A 26,569-nucleotide genomic window follows, 5' to 3' on the forward strand; every position below is an offset into this window, starting at 1 on the left:
GAGATAATCACAGAAAGCATAATGAGGGAGCAGGGCAGTGAAAGAGTGTAGGAGGAAAGCAAATAAAGGGCACATTAATGAGAGGGTCACTGGTGGAGCACCTAGGACGCAGTCTTCTGAGGAGCCTTAGAGACTGGCAACAGATTATCTCAGAATTGTTCTTTTACAGAAATGGTGAGGAAACAGGGTTATTTATCCATCCATTCCAGTCCTTCAATGGGTAAGTTTTGTTTCTGAGGAATTAATCCCTCAACTCTGTGGTCTGCCCGAGGCACAGATATGAAGCTCTTGGGCAAAAAAATAGGACTTGAGATAGGAAGCCATTGATGTATGTGGAAAGTGAGCCCCAATATGTGTTCGGTTCTGGGTGTTGTCTTTTTTTTTTTTTTTTAAAGATTTTATCTATTTATTCATGAGAGACAGAAAGAGAGAGAGGCAGAGACACAGGCAGAGGGAGAAGCAGGCTCCATGCAGGGAGCCTGACACGGGACTCAATCCCGGGACTCCAGGATCACGCTCTGGGCCAAAGGCAGGTGCCAAACCATTGAGCCACCCAGGGCTTCCCCGAGGGTGTTGTCTTTCATTTCAAAATACACCTATTGTTGAAATGTCATGGTCTATAGGAAAGAACTCTGAACTAAGAGGTAGGAGAGTTGAGTCTTAGCTCTGGTTTAGCTGTGTGGGAAGCCAAGTCCTCCAATTCCCTAAGCCTCTTGCGCCATCTGTGAGAAGTAAGAGTTGGATGGTATCTAAATTCCTTCTATTCTCAATGTCCTATTCTCAGTTGTCTCTGTAACCAACAATGTTGGGCTTAGGGGAGGAGAAAAATGCCAAACCACCAAACAAGTAACTCATTAAAATAGAAGAGCCTCATTAATTTTTTTTTTTCTGGAGAACTGAATTCTTAAAAATAGGGAGGCATATTGAATAAGAGAGCAGGAGCAGCTGTTCTGTTTTTCTCTGAGGCTAGAATGAAAGGGACTGGACTTACATTGTGCCAAAAGGGATTTATTTAAATTAGACATTTAACAAGTTGTGAGACAATGCCACGTGTTACCCAAGGAGATTTTGGAAGCTGCTATCTAGAAAAATGTTTAAAAGAATGTGTTTTATTTTTACTCTTTAGAGTGTACATATATGTTTCCATCTAGTCTTTTGTATGTACACTATACCTCAACCTAAAATGAGAAAGAATAACTAGGTCTTTCTAGGAGAAAATAGCAAACAGGAGGCACATACTGTGTACCACTGTGGCCATGGCAGACATTACTAATCAAGCATTGCTCTCTTCCTGTCAAAGCCCAGGCAAAGCCTCAGAATTTATCTCAACACTGTGATCTAGGCAGCCACTACCAATCGATTACAATTGGTTAGTGAATTGAAACCTATCTGCCCTCTGGGGTCTCCCATGATTCTGGGGTCTCTTGGTTGATGGTCATGATGACTTGACTTGTCTTCATGGGTGGCTCAAAATAATCTGTGGAATATCTATGAAAATACAGTGTTCCTGAGCTTCCCCAAATATCCCAGCTATAATGCTCCTGCCTGGCTGGGAACTTCAGCACTTAAGAATTATTATCCCTTCTTATTAAAATATAAATTCCAGGACTCTGTTCCCAGAAACTTCTATTATTATGGGAAGAGGTCCAGATCCTGCATTTTACTAAGTGATTCCAGTGCAGCTGATTAGGCATTGCCACCGAAGGAGGGAGGCGAGTCATAGGCTTGTAGCACTGGCTCAGGAAACCGTGTAGGAAATAAGTGCACTGTATTTGCATGTTAAGTTCTGGTTTGTTCCTGTTTGGTCCCATCTAGAGTTCTACATCTGGGCCTGGGCTGGACTCTGACTTCTCTTTCTTGCACAGAAACAAGCTCTTCCTGGTTGCTTCCCAGGCTGCCTCTCTAGTTGGGATCCAGATCACACTGAAACTCCAGAAAGCCTTCTATCAAGTTGCCTGATACCTGCTCAGTGGGTCAAGAATGTTATTATTTACTGTCCTGTGGCTTTTCTCTGAATTGTCTCTGATATTCAGAACTATGTCACTGATCGAACCCTGGACTTTTCCTGTATTTGGTTTTCCTTGACTCACACTTGATTTTCTTACAGGTGAGCACCAGTTTCACACATTTTTGAGCTCACTAGCTGTCAGTTTCAACCTCCTACAAAGTCATATTTACTGATCATCTTAACAAAGAAGGTTGAAAACAAGGACGATATTCAGAATACTTGGCAACCGATCAGAGTCAAAATATAGCCCAAATACAGACAAATGGCAGAGGCCCAACCAGTCAGAGGAGACCCTAGCTCTAATCGGCCAGTACAGCCATACCAGTCACACCTCATTGTGGTAGGCTGAATAACGGTGACCAGAGATGTCCCCGTCCTAATCCCCAGAACCTCTGAATGTTCCCTTGCAGTAAAGTGGGATTTTTACAGATGCGATTAAGTTTAGGATCTTGAGATTAAAAAAAATAATAATAATAAAAATAAAAATAATAATAATAATAAAAAAGGATCTTGAGATAAATTGTCTTAGATTGTCTGAGTGGGCCCTAGATGTAATCACAAGTGGTATTAAGAGGGACTGGAGGGAGATTTGACCATAGAAGAGAGAGGGTAATGTTACCATGGGGGCAAAATACTGTGAAGCTGACTTAGAAGGTAGAGGAAGGGAACGTGACAAGAGATGTAGGCCACACTAGATGCAGAAAAGGCAAGGAGACAGATTCTCCCCAGAAGGAACCAGCCCTACAGACGTTTTTATTTCAGTCCAGTGAAACTAATTTTGGACTTCTGGCTTCTATAACTATAAGGAAATCAATTTGTGTTGTTTTATTTTATTTTATTTTATTTTATTTTATTTTATTTTATTTTATTTTATTTTTAATTTGTGTTGTTTTAAACCACTAAGTTTGTGGCAATTTGTTACAGCAGGAATAGGAAATGAATACACCTGGAAATATCAATTTGAAAATGGTCCAACATGTGAGAAGCATTAGCCATTACGTATTCAGGCAGGCCTGGACTGTGGACTTCACTGTAACGTGGAGTCAGAGAGAGGCTGAAACTGCAAGCCTGAGACCTGCTGGAAAAAGAGGAGAGTGGGCATCAGAAAAGTATCTGGTAGCCAAAGTCAAAGCAACACTGCAATCTGGTCCTATACTCATCCTGTATGTAACGAGAATACCATTTGACACTGTGTAGGGTACAACTAATATACCCGAGTTGGGTGCAGATGCTTGCTTGCCTCCTCTTTTTGGTAAGGGGAGCACAAAAAAAGTCAATCTATTCCCTTCCAAGTCTCCCATCGCCTTCCCATAATGCATCTAGATATCTTCTTCTGATACTTTTTAGAGTCTCAAAAAGGTATCGTGGAAAGCTGGCTTCATGCTGAGACTTTCCCTATTGGATGCTTGGGTGGATTCCCATTGCTAAGAACCCTTCTGTTGCTGTTCTCTTGCCTCTTGATACTTCACAGGAGGTACTGGCAGAAGGATAGACATTTAGATCAATAGAATAGAATTAAGAGTCTAGAAATAGACTCGTATGGTTAACTTATCTTTGACAAGGTTACAAAGACAATTCAATGGAGAAAAAATAGTCTTCTCAATAAATGGTCCTAGTATAACTAGATAACCACAAGCAAAAGAATGAATTCTGACCCCATCTCACACGATATACAAAAATTAACTAAAAATGGACCACTGACCTAAATGTAAAAGATAAAACGATTAAACTCTTAGAAGAAACCATACTATCTTTATGACCTTAGATTAGGCAATGGTTAGGGACGCCTGGGTAGCTCAGCCGTTGAGTGTCTCCCTTCAGCCCAGGGTGTGATCCTGGAGTTCCAGCATCGAGTCCCACTTCGGGCTCCCTGCATGGAGCCTGCTTCTCCCTCTGCCTGTGTCTCTGCCTCTCTCTGTGTGTCTCTCATGAATAAATAAACAAATGAATGAATGAATGAATGAATAAATAAATAAATAAATAAATCTTAAAAAAAAACACTAGGCAATGGTTTCTTAGATAGGACACCTAAAGCACAAGCAATCAAAGAAAAAAATTAATTAACTGGAATCCACCAAAATTAAAAATGTGTGCTTCAAAGGATACTGTCAAGAAGGTAAAAACTTGCAAAGTGGGAGTAAATATTTGCAAATCATGTATCTGATAATGGACTTGTATCAAGAATATATATATAGAAACCTTTCAACTCAACAAAAAAAAAATAATAACCCAATTTAAAAATGGGCAATAATTTAAACAGACACTTCTCCAAAAACGATCTACAAATGGGCAACAAGTACATAAAAAGAAGCCCATTTGTCACTAGGGAAATGCAAATAAGACCCACAATTTCATACTCATTAGGATGGCTAAAAGAAAAAAGAGAAGAAAAAGTGTTGGTGAGGAAGTGGAGAAATCAGGACTCTTACACATTGCTAATGGGAAAGTAAAATGGAGCAGCCACTACGGAAACAGCTTGGCAGTTCTTGTTAAATACACAGTTACCATATGAGTCTGCAATTTCACTCTTCAGTGCGTACAGGAGAGATTTGAAAATGTATATCTACACAAAAACTTGCACATAAATGTTCATAGTAGCATTATTTGTAATAGCCCAAAACTGAAAATAACCCAAATGCCCATCAATACATGAACAGATAAACAAATTTTGATTTTTCCATACAACACTAATCTATGTTCCTGCGTAATGAACCTTGTAAACATCATGCTAACTGAAAGAAACCAGACACAAAAGGCTACATACTGTATGATTCCATTTATATGAAATGTCCAGAATAGGTAAATTCATAGGGATAGAAAGCAGATTGGTGGTTGTCAAGGGCTGTGGGCAGGGGCGATGGAGAGAAACTGCTAACCGGTATGAAATTTGCAGGGGAGATGATTAAAATTGTCTATAATAGGACAGGTTTTTAAAAAATATTTATTAATTTATTTAGAGACAGTGTGTGTGTGAGTGGGGGGAGGAGCAGAGGGAGAGAGAAAGAATCTCAAGCAGACTCTGGGCTCCATCTCATGACCTCAAGATCATGACCTGAGCTGAAATCAAGAGTCCCGCACTTAACCAACCGAGCCACCCAGGCGTTCCTATCACTGGATAGTTTTGATGAGTGCACAGATCTGAAAATATTCTGAAGACCACCAAATTGTATTCCTTAATAAATTTTATGCTATATAAAGTTCATCTCAATGTAGCTATTTTAAAGAGAGAGAGAGAAACGGGATGGTTCGCAGAATTATGGAAGTGCTGAGAACCATGCTCAGGGTCAAATCACTGGGAACATTGCCCAGAGTCTGCTGCAGAACTGGTCCCCCAAGCCCAGCCAGTCTTGATCCCTGCATCCTGGAGGCTGCATGTGGCAGTGCCTTGAGTGCCCTGTTGGCCCCGGGAAGTCAAACGTGCTGCCACTCTAGAATGTTCCCCATTTAGTGCCTCGGGTGGAGTGTCCAATTAGAGGATTCTAGGCCATATGCTTATGCTCAGCTGCAAAGCTGCCTGGAATAGTGAACATCAGTAACTTCCATGTTGGTTGTTAGATCAAATTCGTAAGTGAAGAACCCCCGACACAAGGAGATGGGTCAGTTGGTAAGCTGCCAGAGAAGAACAAATGACTCTTGCAGCATCACATTTATTTTTTGGCTTTTCCTGAACTTCTGCAGGCTAGAACAAAACAACTTTAATCATCGTTTCTCTCCTTTCTCCCCATTATGGCTTCCTTGCCCCTCAGCTGTCCCCTGACAATTGTCTACACCGTTATCTCCATTGGCTGCCAGCCTGTATTTCAGTTGGCATAACCAAGACATCAGCTCTTAGGGTTTCATATTGTACCAGAGCATTTAATTTTAATTGGAAACTATTGAGAACTAAAAGGCTTTTATGATGGAGAAATCTGAAGAGCATAGTGGAAAAAGAACAGATTTTGGAATAGAGCTTAAATATAAATTTCAACTCTGCTCTCCAATGAGTTTCTTGCTTCCTGAGTCTGTTTCTCCATATGAAAATGGGGATAATGTTTACCTTCTCAGGTGGGCAGGAGTACTAAAGGGGTCATATCTGTAAAGTGCACAGCACTGTGGCCAGCCCATGGTAGATGCTCAGTAGTAAATGGAAGCTGCCATAGGAGCCCATTGGTGATGCTAAGGTACTTTGAGAACAGCTGCATGCTCGAATCCGCTTGATTACTGCCTGAAGCAGGGACCTGAGGAAGGAATAGGCCCAGGCACTCCCAGTAGAGCTTAGAGAACAGGGGAGAGGAAAGCACATCCAATGTGATGTGGAGGCCATTTCCAAAGATGGTTATACTGGGTGTGAAAGCATACGCATTTCACAATAGTGCAGAGTTAGGAGACAGCAGATTCTATCCCAAGAAATGGAGGATTTGGGGGGCACCTGGGTGGCTCAGTCTGTTGAGTGTCTGCCTTTGGCTCAGGTCATGATCCCGGAGGCCTGGGATCAAGCCCTACATCAGGCTCCCTTCCTAGTGGGGAGTCTGCTTCTCCCTCTCTCTATTGCTCCCCCTGCTTGTGCGCTCTCTCTCCCTCTTTGTGTCAAACAAATAAATAAAATCTTTTTTTTTAAAGGAGGATTTTGTATATTACAAAAATAGAGCTATAAAGATGGCCTACAGAGAATGAAAACATATTACTAAATACTCTTAAATGACGTGTTTATCCATTCAAATACGTATTTTGGGGAGCCCCGGTGGCTCGGTGGTTTAGTGCCTGCCTTCAGCCCAGGGCATGATCCTGGAGACCCGGGATCGGGTCCCACGTCAGGCTCCCTGCATGGAGCCTGCTTCTCCCTCTGCCTGTGTCTCTGCCTCTCTCTCTCTCTGTGTGTGTCTGTCATGAATAAATAAATAAAATCTTAAAAAAAAACGTGTTTCGAGACCCTGCTGTCAGATGGGGTTGAAGCTACCTTACCCCTTGCCTCATGTTCCCATGTGAGAGATGCTGGGGTTCAGGACACATGACCCCAATATGGTGCCTTGGCATATTGAATATCCCAAGATGAAGGAACTTGAGACATGGCAGGGGCAGGAAGGACTCTCTGGTCTTCCTCTGGAGCAGCTCATGGGCCTCATGTAAGTAAGAGGTGCCCTCCCCGTCTACACTCAGAGAAAAGGAGCATCCTTATCTCCCAAGACAGAGGAACACCCAGGAGAAGCTGAGCAGGCCTTGGGTTTCCCCCCATTCACTACACTGACCTCATACTCTTGGTCCTTTCATATCCCACCATGACTGCTTAATCTTCATCACATCTAGCCTAAAAACAGTCAAGCTTAGCTGCTTCTTTGGATCTTCATTTCCTTATAAAGGCTCCTATATCACATAAAATTCATACTAAATAAACCTGTACATGGTTCTCCTGTTAGTCTATCTTTGTCATTTAAATTCTCAGACCCATCCAGGGCTATGAGAGGGTCAAGGAAAACTTTTCTCCCTACCAGACAACCACTGGTGTAACAGTGTGACGTCTGGTATCTTTCTATGCACTTTCCCCCCGGAGATACACATGCATAGACACACACACATGCATACACATACATGCACATACATATAAATACACATATATACATAACTGAGAGAGAGACTTAGGCTGGGGGTAGACACTTTCTCCCTGCATACCAGGGGGCTTACCTCTCCAGCAGTGGGAGTGAACTTGGTCTGAGGAGAGAAATTATTACAAAAAAATTTTTTTTAATTTTTTAAAGCAGGCTTTATGCCCAATGTGGTGCTTGAACTCACGATCTTGAGTTCAAGATTTGCATGCTTTACCAACTGAGCCAGCCAGGCACCCTTGAGGTGAAGAGGAATTATAACAGGAGACAGAGAGGGGAAAATACAGAGGACTTCCTTTTTTTTAAGATTTTATTTATTTATTCATGAGAGACACAGAGAGAGAGGCACAGATGCAGGCAGAGAAAGAAGCAAGCTCCCTGGGTGGAGCCTGATGCAGGACTCGATCCCAGTACCCTGGGATCACGACCTGAGCCAAAGGCAGATGCTCAACCGCTGAGCCACCCAGGTGCCCCAACAGAAGACTTCCTGTGGGCTGCCTCCTTAGGCCTACTTTCTGGCCAGGCCCTGCTTTCCACTCATAGGCCTCTCAGTGTTGGGACTGAATTCTGTTCTTTCCAGAATGACCTAGCGCTGCCTCTCAGTAGCAGAGACACTTCCTGTCTCCCTGGCCACGTTTCTACTCTGAGACCAGAATGACTCTTGTGCCTTCTCACCACCACCATGTCGGCTTTCAGAGTCTGTCAGGCCTGTGGACCCTTCTGGCCCATCCTTTGGTGCCAGCATCTCAGAGCTCCCCTTCCCACTGGATCACAGGCCCCGCTTCCCCCTCATGCCCTGGAGCCTGCTGGCTGGGACCCCTTCCCTGCTTACTGCTTCCCATAAGTCTCTGTCTTGGCCACTCTGGTCCTGGGATTTCACTGTGTCTCCCCATTCCCCTTCTCTCTAAAGTCTTGGCAGGAGAAACTAGAACAAAGGAACCAAAGGGAAGGGTTAAGAACTCTGCAAGAGGAAAGAGCCTTTGTTGTCATCTGCGTCGTCTGTCCTCTGGGCTCTGGCCTCTTTGAAGAGCTGTACCCATACACTGTAATGTTAACATTCACCCACTGATCCATAGCACATGGCCTTCCCTTCCCTACCATCTGTGCAGCAACATAGCTGCCTGGCTGTGCATACTGCAGACTGTAAATAAACCAGTAGTCTCAACTTCTGAGGGGAAACCAAAGCACAGAAATTATGTTAATTCCATTCCTAACCCATTTACATGCATACATTAATATGAATCATGTTACTGCTCCAGCTGTTTCATTGTTACAAATCATCTTCGGTGATAAAACCATCAAGTATAAATAACCAAACATCTCCCCTCTAGCCACAACCTTCCACAACTGCCAACACAATCTTGTTCAACTACAGTAAAAGATCCAGCGGAGCGATTGGGGATTTAAAGCCCGCCCCAACCCGCCATGATGCAATTGCCCAAAATGGGTATTAACTGTGTGATGTTCCAAAGAAAATGTCAGAAATGACAGGCTATGGTGTGTGGATGGAGCTGGAGATTATTTTAGAAGAACCTGAATCCCAAGCATTCGAGTTCCTATGCTCATTACGATCAACGCACGTCACATTCTATTGAGTGTTGGATTTTACATAATTGTTGAGCAGATGGGCTATAGCCACGATTTCGTGCAAATGTAAATTATCTTCTAAATGAAATGTGCTTGGGAAAGATACACCAGGCTCAAATTTCCAAACACAGAGGGAAAAAAACAGCTCACCAAAGTCCTATTATTTACTCAGCTGGTTTTGAATGCAGTTCTCCTAGCCAATGTTTTGAAAAGTCTATCCCACAGTCTCAGGAGCAGGGAGAGGTAAAGTATGCTGCCTGGGTTCCTCCCACTTTCACAGGCCTCCGCAGAGACAGAGGAACTTTGCTTTTCCTTGGGCAAAGTCCAGGGAGGTTAATATTCTAATTTTTTTTTCTTTAATGTATTTTAAACTGGGGTATCATTAACATACAATGAAATGCATGGCCCTCAACTATTCAGATAGGTGGATTTTGACAATTGTAAATGCACATATATCCAACACCCAAAACAAGATACGGAACATTTCCATCACACCAGAGAGTTTCCATCTCTATCCTCAACCAGACAATCATAGATTTGTTTTTCGTCACTGTAGAATTAGCTTTGTCTGTTCTAGAATGTCATATAAGTAAAATCATATGGTAATAACCTTTTTTGTATTTAGCTTTTTTTCACTCAATGTTTTTGAATAATTCATTTAGGTTGTTACATGTATTCATACTTTGTTATTTTTTCTTGCCAAGTCTTATTCCATTGCATGAATATACTATAGTTTATTTACCTATTTATCTGTCAGTTGACGTTTGGATTCTTTCCAATGTTGGCACTAATTCAATGGAGAAAAGAAAATAATTTTTATAATATTTCTAGAACAACCGGATATATATGTAGAGGAAAAAAAATGAACCTTGATCCCTATCTCACGCCATAGACAAATGCTAATTGAAAATCAATTATGATAGGGATCCCTGGGTGGCTCAGCAGTTTGGCGCCTGCCTTCAGCCCAAGCCATGATCCTGGAGTCTTGGGATCGAGTCCCACGTTGGGCTCCCTACAGGGAGCCTGCTTCTCCCTCTGCCTGTATCACTGCCTCTCTCTCCCTCTGTGTCTCTCATTAATAAATAAATAAAATCTTAAAAAACATCAATTATGGACCTAAATGTAACACCTGCAGACACAAAGATGCTAGGATGAGGCATAATAACTTAATGACCTTGGGATGGGCAAAGAATCCTTGAACAGAATACGAAAAGCACTAACCGTTAAAAAAATAATAAGTTGGACTTCATCAAAATTTAAAATTTCAGCTTAGGAAAAGATACCATCAAAAAAAATGAATAGACAAGCAAGACTGGGAAAAAAATACTCTCAACATATATATCTGACAAAGGAGTTGTATCCAGAATATATAAACAATGCTTATACATCAACAACAAAAAGATAAGCAATCCAATTAAACATGGCTAGAGACTTTGACAGTTACTTCACAAAAGACGCATGAATGGCCAAAAAAGCCACAAGCAAAGTGCTCAAATCGCTAATCATTTTTTAAAATTCTTGCATGACGGACGCCTGGGTGGCTTAGCGGTTAAGTGCCTGCCTTTGGTCCAGGGCGTGATCCTGGGGTCCCGGGATCGAGTCCCACGTCGGGCTCCCTGCATGGAGCCTGCTTCTCCCTCTGCCTGTGTCTCTGCTTCTCTTCTGTGTCTCTCATGAATAAATAAATAAAATCTTAAAAAAATAAAATAAAATTCTTGCATGAAATTCATCTGGTCAGTCATTCAAGGCTTTTTTCATTCTCTCTCTTATGTGGGGAGGACCAGATATCAAATGCTTCATCCTGTAGTTGAAGACTCAGTCTTCCAACCCCTTCCCTGCTAGTCTACATGCTTTCTGCTTGCTTATTACAAAGCATCTTCTAGAACTGCTGAGTGAACAGGCCTGCATCTGCCAGAACACTTTGTGTGGCTCAGAGAGCTCACAGCCTCGGCCCCTGCATGGGACCAGACGTGGGTGTTTTACGGGCTGGCAGGGAGAGCAGGTCGGCCCAGGAGGGAGGGAAAGTGGTGACAAGGGCACCGGCACTCTGTCAACACAGGGCTGATTCTGTCCCTGTGTGAAGTTCAACTTGGTGCCACTTGCAAAAGCAGAATGAAATCGAAATCTCCAAAGGGCTAACTTTTCATCACGGTTTAAAAGTGAGAACATTGTAGCCTTCATGCTTCTTTTTGTGAGGGGACTTGAGCTTTCTGAAAGAAAGCAACATTTATGATTCATTAATGCAACGACTGACTGAGCACCTGCGATGTGTCCGGCGCTGTTAGAAGCGTGGTAAAGGTACAACTGCACGGTACACAGCATCAGGAAGCTTAAAAGATTCGAAATAGGCTGTTTTGATCTAATGAGTCAACCGTCCGTACCAGATGGCTAAGGAGAAGGAGTTCCCACTGCACGAGGAAACCAAATAGTGACCAAAGTGTCCCTGGCCCCCGGGGGGTATTTGAAACAGAAATCTGCCATTGGTAGGTATGTGGGTTTTTGTTTTGTTTTGTTTTGTTTTTTTCTTGGTAGGTATGTGTTTTGTATCACTCTCTGAGCCTGGGAAAATGCTAGAATAAAGAACAAGCATTTTATATGGAGCTTGATGGGAATCAGAATTCGATTAAATTCAGGTGAAAATAGTCTCTGTCTTTGAGCTCCCTTTTAAGGAATGCAGCAAAGTGGCAGAGAAATAGGTGTGCCAAGCAGGAGGGGGGCTCCTGAGAATGGTGCTCCCTGGATGGCATGAAACTGAGCCCGGGCACAGTGACATCTAATTAAACATCATTCAGTTGTGAGGGCTCCCACATAAATAAAATGATCAGATAACGGATTCCTGTCTATTTAAAAGCAAGTTTAAAAATTTATGAATATATTTTGTTTAAGCCATCATACCCCAGGATATTCTAACATGTATGAAATTTACTGATGAGGTAGTTTACATTCCTTTTTCTGTTCCGGGCTTTGGAAGCAGGTGCCTATTTTACACACCTGGCACCTCTCAACATGGACTACATTTCAAGTGCTCAGTAGCCACATGTGGCTCCTGGCTGGCTGGCATTCGGGCCGGCAGAGATGTGGGACCTCCTGCTCGCGCTCGGCATAGCACCGCTTTGCACATGAGTATTTCCTTTGTAAAGTTGTAGCTCCTAGACCCGGGATCGAGCCCCGCGTCGGGCTCCCTGCATGGAACCTGCTTCTCCCTCTGCCTGTGTCTCTGCCTCTCTCTCTCTCTCTCTGTATCTCCCATGAATAGATAAATAAAATCTTAAAAATAAATAAATAAAATAAAGTTGTAGCTCCTCAAAGGCAAGGTGGACATCTGTTTAACATTGTACCTTCAAGAGTGCCCTGTCCAAAAGGGCTGCTTATCAAATACTGGTGAACTAAGGTTAATTGAATAAAATCTTGTTGATTAATCAATTGTCCAATTTAGTCTCATGAATTTTTACTCGAAATGTTACTATGCTTTAAACTGTCATTATATGATTCAAAAAGTATATATTTTTTAGATTGTTTTATTTATTTATTAGAGACACAGAGAGAGAGAGAGGCAGAGGGAGAAGCAGTCTCCATGCCTGACGTGGGACTCGATCCCGGGTCTCCAGGATCACGCCCCGGGCCGAAGGTGGTGCTAAACCGCTAAGCCACCAGGGCTGCCCAAAAAGTACATTTTTCTCTGCTCTGTTACCTTGGGTATATGCCGAGCTGTTTTTTCTGTATTTTATTTATTTGCTTTAGAGGCAACTTCTATTTTTCCTGTAAGTCAGGGATGAGTATGCCAGACACTCCACCTCCCCGTCTGTCCATATGCTGCCACAGGTGGGGAAAGTGGAACTAATAACCAAGGACAGGTGCCACCTGTGTTTCCCACACCTGCTGGACCGAGTCCCTCAGAGTGACTGTTAGAGACACGGCTCATCAATAAAAGCAAAAATTTTTTAACATTTCATTATTTTGGTTGAAAACCTTTCAAAGATGAAATAATGCTTTGCATAATATTTTGAGCTGACCTCTTTTGATCCTTAAAACAACCTCAAAGTCTGGAGGGTAAATGTTAGATCTCCCTCCTGCTAGGTAAGGAAATCGACCCTGAGTGGCCCTGGGTGGATTGCCTGACATCACATAGCCGGTATTGTTGAACAGTCTTCTGATTCCAAGTCTCTCCCAAATGTTTAAGCCCAGTGGTTTATAATTAGGGTTTGTTTCCACCAAATACTCAAATTACATTGGCTTCGATCCTATCTTGCTAATCGTCAGGAATTAGCACCCTTCACTGTGTCTTCCAGAGAGTTCTGTGAGCATCCTGGGGCTGCACCCCACTTTGCCTATCCTAGATGACACATCCCGCTCCACCCTCAGTGGCTAACACCCTGGAGAGCTCACTGCTGTTGCACACCTCTGCCCTCTGCTGGGGGCCCCTGATTTTAGCACCTCTGGCCACCTTGGCTGCCTCATTTCATAATGGGACCCTCCTTCCCTATTCTTCCGGAGGCGTTTCAGGAGCCCAAGGGGCTCACTTTCAACCCAGCTTCACTCACGTGTTACTCAGGAGACAGAAAAAAAGAAAACGCAGCCCAAAGAACAGCTGATAACTTCAAGTAGGTGTGGCTACCTGCTGAGCTTCAGCCTGGACCCATCAGAGTGGCAAACCATGCTTGGTTCTCAACCTACTTCCAAATGTTGAGTGCCTGCCTGCCCCCGCAAAGCAGTACATGGGGGCCAGAAAAACTGATGTGGAATTGCAGAGGGAAAAGGGACTTTTCTTCCTCCCTCTGTCTAAAGTTCGCCTTTCAGGATCTCATCTCCTGACCCAGTGTCCCTGGGGTAGGGTTGAAAGGAAAATGGCCACATATCTCAGGGAAGTCCCTCTTTCTCCACAAGAGCTTGTATTATGGCCTCGAGTGGGACGCATGAAATTATACCAGAGATTGGCAGCCCAGCATCCCTATGCTCTGGGGCATTCAGACTTGAATGACCCTGCGTCCACCATATGTCCACTTCCTTTCATGTGAGGTCAAGTCCAAGTCTTGCAGAGCCCTCCTGTTCCCATGGAAACCCAGATCTGGATCTCCTGCTTGTTCAAGAACACACAACTCTCAAGAATAGGCAATATGGTACAGACTTGAACAATGTAACTCCCTACTGAGAAAAATAAAATCTCCTCTAAGAAAATAGCAAATCTCCGCTTTAAAAAAAAAAAAAAAAAAAAGACAGTTCACAAAAGCAAGAAAAAAGCTTAGCTTTGCAGTCTGAGAAATCCGTATCTGGACCACTTTGCTCAGTACAGGTTTTTTTTCCCCCAAAGAGGTCTGTGGATCACTAGCTCTACGTTTGCCTTGCACTCAGCAAGGGGTTTCTCTGAAGAAGGGACAACCTGCCCGAAGGGGAAATTTCATATCCACCTCTTAGGAAATAGAAACCACTTCTAACTTCAAAGTGATGCTTTCACCAGCTGCCATGCCCATCAAGGTTTCCAAAAACAGAACACGGCTCTAGTGGGGGCAGCCTGTTTTACTGGGGTGTGATCAAGCCCAGTGGTGTGCCCTGTACTCTTCTGCCCCCGAAACAGAAGAGCACCTTCGTGAGATGACTCAGCCATCGTTATGGACATGAATTACCGAGCTGCTCTAATCCGGGGCCTTCAGGGACACGGCGGGGCGGGTCAGCTTGCCCTATCAAATGGCCCCAGACAACTCTCCTTGGAGTTCTGTCTCCTGCTCTGTAGGGTTTGTATTTCTTCCTGGCTTTTCAGCCACATTTTTCTTGCTTGCTGCTGTTGGTGAATCTGCTTCTGAGAGTCCCATCTTCCCTGTGTCATCTTGCTGTGGCCTGGGAAGCCCGGGCACTAACGTTAGTGCAACTACTTCCAACTGAAGGCTGTAGGTATCTACAGGGTCTTCCATCAGAGGAAGGCCATCTATCGCTTCTTACTTTGTTTCTCTCTTTTTCACCCTTCTAGTTGGCACGTATTTACTTAGTGGCTCTGTGTTGGGCACTAGCGCACTGGTCCCCATTCTTGGCTGCGCGTTGGAATCACCTGGAGAGCTTCAAACGCTCCCAGTGCTAGGCTTCCACTTCCAGAAGATTCTGATGCAACTGGTCTTGGATCTGTCTTAGGCCTCAGGGTTTTTAGAAACTTCCCAGGTGATTCTAGTGTGTGGTCGGCTAAAGAACCCCTGCTCCAAAGGCTAAGGGACCTCTCCAGAGGTCTCTAGGGTTAACACCCTGTGTGAGCTCATCATCTTCTTCTCTCCATGGCACCTCCAGGTTTGAGTAATGTATGGAACATAATGATTAGAGAGATTAAATCCTTGGATGAGAAAAATCTGATATTATTGTAGACAATAAACGTTAATTGGTCTTTGACTTGTAAGCAGATCTTGATATTTAAGAAACCTGAGCTTCTTCCTAGAGCAGACTGTCCTCTTGAGCTATGGAGGGCACAGTTGTGCTAAACACTGCTTTCTTCTTCCTCTTCAGCATAGAGGTGTGATCTAAAAGCCCAAAGACAGGAGTCGTAGTTCTAGTGTGACCTCGAGGAAGCTGCCAGTCTAGGCAGTCCTCCCCCGTGACACCTGCTATGCACAAGGGAAAAATACCCAGCAGCGAGTACGACACCTGCCAAGGTTATGTCACCGGGACACAGCGTTGTAATGCAACTCAGGCTGCAGATGATGCGTCTACTGGAAACGTGCTGTGCGCAAGTCCCACCGGTAGGAGGACGTAGCTCTTACAGGGCTGGGGAGGGCTAGTGGCGGAGATGGACACTCACAGTGTCAGAGGACCACTCCGCCTGGAGATGTCCAGAGCTGACACACACACACACACAAATCAGGAAGAGCCATGTGGCATCAAGGCCATCTGATTTTCCTTTCTCTACTCCTCCATCCTGAGGCGCAAGGCTCCCCCTTCCCCTCCACACAGCAGCTGTGGCTTCTGCGGCAGGGTGGGGCCTGACTTCCATGGCCCGGATGGAGACTGAGGGGGTGGGCGGAGTGAGATGGCTCAGGAGATGGTTCCTGAGACCAGAGGGAGAGGAGATATTGAAGGATCCACACGGCATGGGGATGGGGGAACTGGGGAAGCAATGGGGAGGACCAAATTGTACCCATGAGGGGACCCTATGGCAGCCACACGTGGCACCGCTCCCACATCTTCTGACCTGACCTGCCCCAGCCTCACTCTGGGCTTCCTCCCTCCCACCAAACACCCTCCCCAGGCTCCCACCAGCCAATGACTCCACTTGGTGGGAGCACCCTGCCAGTCACACCTGACCCAGGGCTCCCCATCTGCCCAGCTGCCACCCTCCTCCCTTCTCCTTCTCCCTGTCCCCTCTCTTTTCACAGGTGCCAGATCAGAGTCCTGCTCTAAAGGCTCTCCCCACCTCCCCTGCTCCTTGTCTCCTTTGTCATTCACAGACACGGCCCCAAGAAATCCCTTGGGCGGCTCATTCCATCTTGGCATCTGCTCCTGGAAGGGCCCAACCTGACACAGACCCTCTGGGACGTCCAGGCAAATGTCTGTGGAAGGCTAGCCCAGGGTACGTACAAGGGGTCCTCTCCCATCTGCCTCCTCATAATCACCCCTTTCCCACTGCACGAAATAAAGAGATACCTCCCCCCTCACCCAGAATCTTACTATGAACTCTGCCCCAGGGCATTAAAAGGTCCCAGCTGCCAAACAAAAGGACAACCTGGAATATCAGCATTGATGTCCTTCAATCAACACACTCCTGTATGGGACGCCTGGGGGGCTCAGCTGTTGAGCGACTGCCTTCGGCTCAGGTCATGATCCTGGGGTCCTGGGATCGAGTCCCGCATCGGGCTCCTTGCATGGAGCCTGCTTCTCCCTCTGCCTGTGTCTCTGCCTCTCTCTCTCTGTGTCTCATGAATAAATAAATAAAATCTTAAAACAAGAAACCACACTCCTGTGGGGGAGACAAAGGTTTTCCCTGACTCCTTAGGGTCTGAAAATTAAACTGATAAAGACAGAGTAACAGAAGAGAAGCATATATATGTATTTAATGTAAGTTTTATGTGACTTGGGAACTTTCATAAGGAAACAAAGACCCCAAAAAATGGTCAAACCTGAGAGTTTTAATTGCTGGGTTTGGAGAAGTGTGGACAGTTGTGGCAAGACAGGACAGGACAGAGTATGAGCCAGTGTAAGAAACTGGGGACAGTTAGGCCTGTTTGTCCCAATTCCTCTGGCATCTCTCCCTCTCAGAGATGAGGATGCTCCTTTCCGCAGGTACATAGGGGGGTGGGGGTGGGGAGCGGGACACCTCTCACACGAGGGTCTACGACCTGCTTTGGGGAAAGGTCACAAAGTCTTTCTTGCTCCTGCCATTTCTCAGATTCCTTCAACTTAAAATATGCAATATGTCAAGGTGCCTTATTTTGGAGACGTGTGTCCTGAACCCCACCATGATGAGCTCGAGACTGGTCCAGTCTTAAGCATATTGCTGTTAAGAAACGGGGTGTTTTGGCCCGTGCCATCATGTTCTTGTTTCTGATCTATTAAAGACTGGGGCATGAGAAGTAATGACAGTTTTCATATAAATATTTCCAGGGGTGACCACAAGAAGCCCCCTCATGGTCCTGCAACTCTAGGTGGCTCCGTCAGTGACGTTACTGCTCTGAAAGCCATTGCCACGCTGCCCATGGGCTGCACTCCGCCAACCACTGGGTGTGACCGGGATACTGAGGCAGACCTGGTCCTGGAAGACCCAGCTCTGCCTCCAGAACTCTCTGATGGCCTTCCAATCCTTTATTAGACTACACGGCCCCCTAGGACACTTCTACCCGCTCTCCTTCATGTGGCCTCATGAGGTCTGAAAGGTCTGTCTGCTTCCTCTCATCCAGGTTTTCCCTAATAAAGTCTTTGCACGTTCAAGCCCATCTTGCCATCTGCACCTTGGAGAACCCAGGTGACACACCGACCCTGTTTGTCCAAGACGGTTCTCCTCCTTGGACAGAAGCTCGTTATGGCAGCGGAGCCTTCCTGTCACCCAGGCACCGTGCTCCCGGCAGGCTCCACGCCTTAGCTCTCCATCTCTTTCATGTGGAGGAATCTGAAATCCAAGGTTGCCACCGTGGAGGACACAGGCTAAAAGGATGATATAAATTAAAAAATAAAATTGGACTTTTTCTAGGGGAAAGTAAGTCTGATGTGGCCGACTGACTTGATGGTGGGGACTGGCCTTGTCATTTGGATTATGTGGCAGACATTTTCTGTATATTGAATGAGCTAAACCTGCAACTCCTAGGTTTGGGGGAAAAAAAAAACACACACACACACACACACAACAACAACAAAACCCCCACATGTTTAAGCATGCAACATAAAAATAGTATATTTTAAGCATATTGTTAAACAAGAATTGAAAGTTAATGGTGTTTCCCTTTGTCCAACCTTTTCTGAGCATGTTAGGAATGCAAATATGCTCCTAAAGTAAGGGTAACTGGTATAATTAAGAGTGACTTGGTAAATCTTGGAAAATTTTTTTGGTGTACTTCCCAGACAGGGAGAAAAATGAATGACTCTAATCACTAGGTAGCAAATCCTTTTGCAAGTCAGATGGTTTCCAATTCTCTGCCTTGAGCAAAATTGAAGGAATATTTAACTGAACTGTCAACTGAGAGATGAAAAATATGATTTTTGGCGTATGCCTAAGAGGGAGCTTGAGGAGTTGAGTGCGACCACTGTGAGATAAATCCTCTGCTCCTACCTCCCTATTTATGTAAACTAGCCTTTGCCAGCACCTGAATCTATACAGAGAAGGGTAAGAATACGATCGTTGCTAAAGCTCATGTGCCTGCGTTCACTGGAGGAAAACAAACACACAGCTTCACGTAGTCCATTGAGATATGTGTTTCAAATGCAATTTTACTTTTCCTGCATCATTCCAGTCTCTGCCTCCCTCTTCATATTGTCTTCTTTGTGTGTGTCCAGTCTCCCTCTGGCTCCCTTTATCAGGATAACGGTGACAGCCTGTAGGGCACAGATAATCCAGGATAATCTTCCCATTTCAAGATTCTTTTTTTTTTTTAAGATGTTATTTATTTGAGAGAGAGAGAGCATAAGCAGGAGGGAGGGTAGGGCAGAGGGAGAGGGAGAAGCAGACTCCCTGCTGAGCAGGGAGCCCAATGTGGGGCTCCATCCCAAGACCCCAGGATCATGACATGGGCCAAAGGCAGATGCTTAACTGACTGAGCCACCCAGGCGCCACTCAAGATTCTTAACATAATCAGATCTGCAAAGACCTCTTTTCCAAAGAACATAACATTTATAGGTTTAGGGGATTAAGGCCTCATATCTCCGGAAACAGTCTACCCCGCCTAGTGAAGTGCTGTTAATCAGGTTGTAAGAAGCTGTCCATTAGAAACTGAAACTCATCCACTGTGTGGCCCCTGGTTAAGGCATCCCCCTATAGGCTTGGCCTCTGGGTTCCTTAATGTGTCCTGCTACTTTCAACTACCAGTAACACTTCGCTTGATGGCCCCTCAAACTCCAGCTGTCTGCCTGAGATAGGAATCTGGAGGACAATGTTCCAGACACTTGTTATTAGAGGGAGGTGTGGATGGAAGTAGGACAATGGGTTCCAAAACTTGCTCTGGGAAGGAATGATGTGGGTCCATAAGTCCACAGGGGACTCCTTCATCAAATACTGCTCTATCCCAAGTGTGCCATTTTATAATGGCAAGGGATTCTTGGAAGCCCAGGTGTCCCCAGAGGGGTTCTGTGTGGACGTGTGACAATTTTCTAGGCCATAGGATGACTCTTAAAGGGGCGCAGTTGGACAAGATAATCTGGGGAGAAAAGAGAGAAGAAGGGAACAGGGAGAAGCCGAGGGGAGCATGAGCTTCTACTTGTTTTTTTGGATGCTGTTGGAGAAAAAAAGCCAAGGGGCGAAAAACACATGTTACAAAATCTTGATGGAGAATCTGTGCCCCTTGATAGAGCATCTATGTGGTGCTTCTGGTCAACAGCTCTGAGGGGCAGTTCTTCGATGCATTGGTGCGATTATTTATTAAATGTCAGAACAGCCACAAAAATGGGCTGCTATTTTTGGACACTTCTCTGTGAGTACGTTACACGTGGTAAGCCCCCAATGAATATTTGTTAATGCATTGGTGTTTCCATTAGAGAAAGAAGGGCTTCGGCCATGTAAAACATTTTTAACTTCAGGTGGTCAATTATAGATTTCATTCCAACCTGGCATGGGCTACACAAGAACTCTATGGCTCTAATTTGGGCAGCTTCGCATTGTATTTTGGTTAGCACTGACCTCTTCTAAACCAACACCGATGGTGGATAAAGGGTTTTCTGTGGGTTTAGGAGCATATTTGTGGTGTCTAGTCCATTCTGAATCAATCAAATAATTTGAATAAACGACTCTGTGCTTTTCTTCCCTGCTCATCTTTTTTACTTATTTATTTTCTCAACACTTCCAAGCCATTTTGGCTTTTCCTTTATCCATCTCTGCATCCCTCCCAGCCCCCCCACCACACACATACACGCACCACAGAGTGTGCTGTCCCTCATAAATTGACACCAGCTGCGACACCACTAATAGGCAATCACAGTTCCCTCTTGAGAATCAAGGGGATATTAAATATTAAGAGTCTTCTGATTGGGTGCAAGTGTCTGGGTAATGATTTTAATCATGTTGGAGCTGAAAAAATAGTGACCTACAGCAATCCTTCTAGAACAAACCTGAACCTGGGGCTCTCCTGACCATCAGAGGGAGTGCAGAATCAAATTCTGGGCTAGCTCTGGTTCTAATTTATCACATGACTTCTCTGCTCATGGGACTGACCCGGTGGTTTTCTCTGCCTGGAGTTGGTGCCTCACCCTTCTACCAGACTCTCCTCACCTATATGTCAGGGCCCACCCTTCAGGTCATTCCTCCAGGGATGTCTTTCCTGCCCCTTGAGTCTAGTGTAGATTCCCCTGCTGCACTCCCAGGCTCTTATCACCCCCCAGCCCACTCATGTATTCATTCAGCTGAGTATCTAATATGGCAGGCAGTGTGCTCCCTACAGGGCATAAGGTGTGAAAAGAAGAATGCCTGTCCTCATGGAGTGGGGAGGAGATGAGGGGGCAGCCCCACAGCCCCACATCCATAGAGTTCAACCATGATAGTGTACTGGAGGAAGAGTGGGGCATAATGAGAAATTCCCTAAGGACATAATGGGCTGACCCAGACCTCGGGTCCCACCTGAAAAAGTGGGAGCTCTATGGCCATGGCTCTTGCTCTGACCTTTTGTTAAACACTGTGTATGAGGCCCACCGGGTGCCAGCCTGAGATGTGGCTCTTCTCCTAGCCCTGAGTCTTGCCAATCCTAGATGTGTCTAGCCCGTGGTGGGCACAGGCTTTGTATTAGGATCAGACACTTCTGGGAGTTTAGGAAATTTCTTGACGAGGTTCAGAAGGCACAGTGAGGTCAGTTACTGTAAGCCGGCTGTGGTGGGTGATTAAGGAATCCACTTGGAAGCAGGAACAGGAAGCCAAGTAAAGGGAAGGGTCTGTTTGTAAACATAAATTGTGGTGGGTTCTTAGTTTCTCTTTCAATGAATACTGAAAAGATGGCAGCCAGTGGCCCTGCCTGTGCTCTACAACCCTACCCCCTGACTGCAGCTAACAACCCTACAGCTAAGAGACAAAGTAAACACCCCAGCGACTTGGGCTGGAGAAGTCAGTCTTCTGGCCACAGTGGATTGGGCCAGAAGCGGTGCCATGCCAAGGTGAACCAATCAGAATGTTTCTCCAGTGTTTTCCAAATTAGAACCAAGAAGAGGATCCAGCAGTCAGGGGGGAGCTGTCTGGAGGATCCTGGTCTACAGTAGGAGAAAGTAAGAGAGAGGGAAGTTGTAAAGAAGCACAGATAGAGTTGAGAGAGAGTGAGCAATTATCCCTGGTGCTATTGAAATCCCAGGTTTTAGGTATTTCTGAGCCCCAGAAGGATCCCCTACTCTTACTATGACTTGTTCAATTCCTTAAAAAAAAAAATCCTTCTTTTTCTCTAAACTGAATTGGGTTAGGTTCTTGTCACTTAATATCCCGAAGAGCCCAGACAGGCATGGATTATCTTCCATGAGCAAGAGACAAGGCCAGGAGCCACACACAACTCCAGCCAATTACACCAAGGACTCAGTGACACAAGTCAGCAGGGTCTCCCCACGTCAGTAATTATTACTTCATACTTAAAAAAAAAAATTATCTATTTGAGAGAGAAAAAGAGAGAGGAGGTGGGGGAAAGGGGCAGAGGGAGAGGGAGAGAATCTCAACCAGTCTCTCCAATGAGTGAGGAGCCTGACACAGGGCTTGATTACAGTACCCTGAGATCATGACCTGAGCCAAAATCAAGTCAGACACTTAACCTACTGAGCCACTGATGTGCCCCAGTAATGATTATTTCAGAGAAATCATTTGAAGATATCCATTGAAGATATTATCCTCACAAATATCCATTGTTGACTTTCATATTTTTATTATAATGCTAATTCAACCCAATGTAGCAAATATTTCTTAAGCATCTATTAAGCATCTAGAACATAATCCTCTTTTAAGGTCCTGAGAGAAGGCAATGGCCAAAAAAAGACAAAAATCTCTATCCCCCATCCTAGTCAAGGATAAATAACCTTGAACACATACAAGCACATATCTAATCTCCTTTACCTCCTTTCGCTTTTAGCTCTTACATAAGCTGTATGTGAACTATAAGACCAAAATGCATTTACAGATTTTTACAAAGCTACAAAGTTGATCAAATGAACAGTGCAACTTCATGAGGCAAGTTACATGATTGTGCTAAATTCAAATTGACTTCATGGGGTTTAAAGAGAGCCTGAAATCTGATTCTATACTTTGTCTTTTTTTCTATGTTTTAACCTCAATAATGCTAATGATTAAGTGTACCATGAAGAATTACATAAATATGATCAAGACTTCGTTAGTTTAGGATTTAAGACTTCACACTTCTACCAAGCTGTCTTGCAAGCAGACTTCAAATGCCAGTTTTAGTTGTGGGTCACCTGATTATTCTGTAAAACTATCTTACGCATCCGAAGATAAGGCTAGCCAACTTGAATTATTAAACTCAGCATTGAATGGTAGCTTTTCCAAATACTGCTGGTACTAAGAGCAGAAAATATTTTTCTAGTTACTACCATAGTTATTCCTAATGAACTGTCTTGACAATTGATATGCATAAAGAGGTACAATAAGCATCTTAGCGTGTGATTATGACAGTTGTTAATACTTAGTAAGTACCAGGAGCTGTTTTAAGTGAGTAAATCAACTCAGCCAAGCCTCCAACAACCCCTCAAAACAGGTCCTTCTGCCAGGCTCACTTTATAGATGAAGGGACACTGAGACACAGCAGCTAATATACCTGAGATCAGACACAGAGCAAGTGACAGAGCAGGGATTTGAACCCGGGTAAGTCTGGCTCCAGAGGTGCAGTCCGAATCCCCACCATGATACTGCCATCGAATGTGGTGCCAACTGCCACAAAGTAGGTACTTCATAATCTGGGTTGATGATTACACTTGGTGCCCTGTCATGACTCCATTTCTTCACCAATTTTCTCTCTTGGAACAACTGAGAAACATCCATCCACCCATCAAAGTTTCTGCCATTTGGCTTCTTGGGCTAAAATAGTTTAAAAATGTAATCGCGCACTCTGTACTGAAATCACATCGATCAAGGATCAACAAACTATGACCCATGGGCCAAATCTGGGCTTTTGCCTGATTTTGTGACAGAAATTTGATCGGAACACAGCCACACAGCCATATCCATTCACGTATGCCATTAATGTGTTGTCGATGGCTGCCTTTGTACTCCAGGCCGGGTTATGTGGTTGCAATAGAAATCACATGGTCCCAAAAGCCTAAAATAGTTACTGTCTGGCCCTTTATATGAAAAACTTGATAGCTCTTAATCAAGATGAAATACATTGTATTCATGTTATTTTTATAGGCTCTCCTCAAAATGAGAACGTATAATTACTCCTAGAAAATGCAGGGGACATGGATGACAGTTTGAGAAATATTTTTAAAGTTATTTACAGGAAATGCAGGCTTTGAGTATTGTAATGACTATGAAAAGCAGAGCAAAGTGAATCATCTCTCTCTTTGGAGGAATTTGTGAACTGAATCTATTCACCAGCTCAGAGGGGCTCCATACATAGCAGCCACATTTCCCATTTAGACCAGGACCCGTGCGCTCCTATAATACCACTCCCAATACACGCTGGATTGTATCTCCTATTCCTCCCTCAGCCTGATGGTTGGAGGGGGCCTTGTGACTCCTTCTGGCCAGTGAGTGGTGTGAGCAGAAGTGATGTGTGCCATTCTAAGCTAGAGCATTTAGTTGTCAAGACCACCTGAGCTCTCTAACCCAACAACGTCTCTTGTGAGTTCAGGATGGTGGCTGCCCCATTGACTCTGGCTCCCAAGTGACCATATGATTAGCAAAGCCTTCTTGCCAGTCCCCAGTGGATGCTTAGCATGAGCAAAAAATAAGCCTTTCAGTAGTTTCTCGGGGCGATCATAAAAAAAATTATAGATTGAATGACTTAAATAACAGAAATGTATTTTTTCACAGTTCTGGAGGCTACAGGTCTGAGAGCAAAGTGTCAGCAGCATTGGTTCTCCCTGAGAGCCGAGAGGGAAAAATCTGTTCCAAGACTCTCTCCATCTTCTCTCTTTATGTTCATATCGTTTTTCTTCTGTGTTTCTCTGTCCAAATTTTCTCTTCTTATAAGAGCAGCAGTCATATTGGATTAGAGTCCATCCTATGATCTCATTTTAATTACCTCTTAAAGACCCTATCTTCAGGGCATCTGGGTGGCTCAGTGACTGAGCATCTGCCTTTGGCTCAGGTTGTGATCCCCGGGTCCTAAGATCAAGTCCCACGTCGGGCTCCCTGCATGGAGCCTGCTTCTCCCTCTGCCTGTGTCTCTGCCTCTCTCTCTCTGTGTCTCTCATGACTAAATAAATCAAATCTTAAAAAAAATAAAATAAAGACCCTATCTTCAATTATGGTCACATTCTGAGGTACCTGGGGTTAGCACTTCAACATGTGAAATTTTGAAAGGACACAATTTGAAACCTTCATTGTTTTAAGCTACTGAGATTTGGGGGGAGGGGTGTTACCACAGCATAATCCAGACTATCCTGACACAAAAAAACCAATCATCTGTAGACTGGAAATGATAGAGTTGTCTGTCCATATTTATGGCCCTATTAGAAACCACACTAGGGACTTTACTGGAAAAAAAAGTTACATGTATTGCAAGCATGAATAGATTAGCCCACAGAAGTATTCTTAGAGCTGAAATATCATTATTTCTTTTTCCATTTCAGGAAGCTGAAGACTAGAGAAGATAAATGTCTCTTTCCGGCCAATAGGAAAGTCCCAGGTAGGGTGACTCCCAGTCACATGCACATTCCAGCCAGCTTGGTCACCTTCCCACCTCACTGGGATCCAAGGTGGCAGCACCAGTCACCCAGGCAGCATTTCTTCCCTTCAGGCCAGACCTGTCAGTGACTCTCCAGAGCCTGTCAGGCCTTGATGGTTCTGAGCTAGGAATGCCTCTTGTCCACCTAGATGTTATCATCTGACTTGTGACAGATTAATTCCTGAATCATCTGTTTGGGTTTGTCCACTTAATATTAAAGCTCTCATCCTATCTCTGCATTGTTGTGAGAATGTCAGAGAGCTGGGTTTGCTGGGTTTATGTCTTCCGGGGGAGGGGGGGTCCTTCAGACTGAGACACGTTCCCTAGGGAGGACAAATATGCTCTGCAGTCGTTTCCTGTGGCTGCTTTAACACATTATCACAAACTTGGTGACTTAAAAAGAAGGAGCTGTATCCTCTCACAGATCTGGAGGTCACACATCTGAAATCAAGGTGTCAGCAGGGCCACATGTCTGCTGAGGGTTCCAGGGGCGAATCCTTCCTGGCCTCTCCCTGTTCTGCTGGCCCTCCAGCCTCTGCCTCTCATCACATCGCCTTCTTTGGAGTCTCAGATTTCCATCTGTCTCTTTCTTAGAAGGACCCTTGTCATTGGATTTAGGGTCCACCTGGATAATGCTGGATGATCTCATCTCAGGATCCTTAACTTACTTACCATCTGCAAAGACCCCTTTTCCAAGAAAGGTCATAGCCACAATCTCCAGGAATTAGGAGGGAATCAGCCTTCAGTTCACTCCACTCTCTGTGGAGTGTCATGAAAACTTCCTCCCAGAACAAGTGTGGGATGTAAATGAAACCCGTGCTCTGCCTCTTTGCCTCTTACTTCCCGGTTTGTCTCCTCTTTGCCTCCATCTGCTTTTGCCTTCCCTCCTTGACCAAAGACACTCATGCTCGTGACTAATT

Source organism: Canis lupus, chromosome 1, assembly GCF_011100685.1.
Source record: "Canis lupus familiaris isolate Mischka breed German Shepherd chromosome 1, alternate assembly UU_Cfam_GSD_1.0, whole genome shotgun sequence".
NCBI classification, from domain to species: domain Eukaryota; kingdom Metazoa; phylum Chordata; class Mammalia; order Carnivora; family Canidae; genus Canis; species Canis lupus.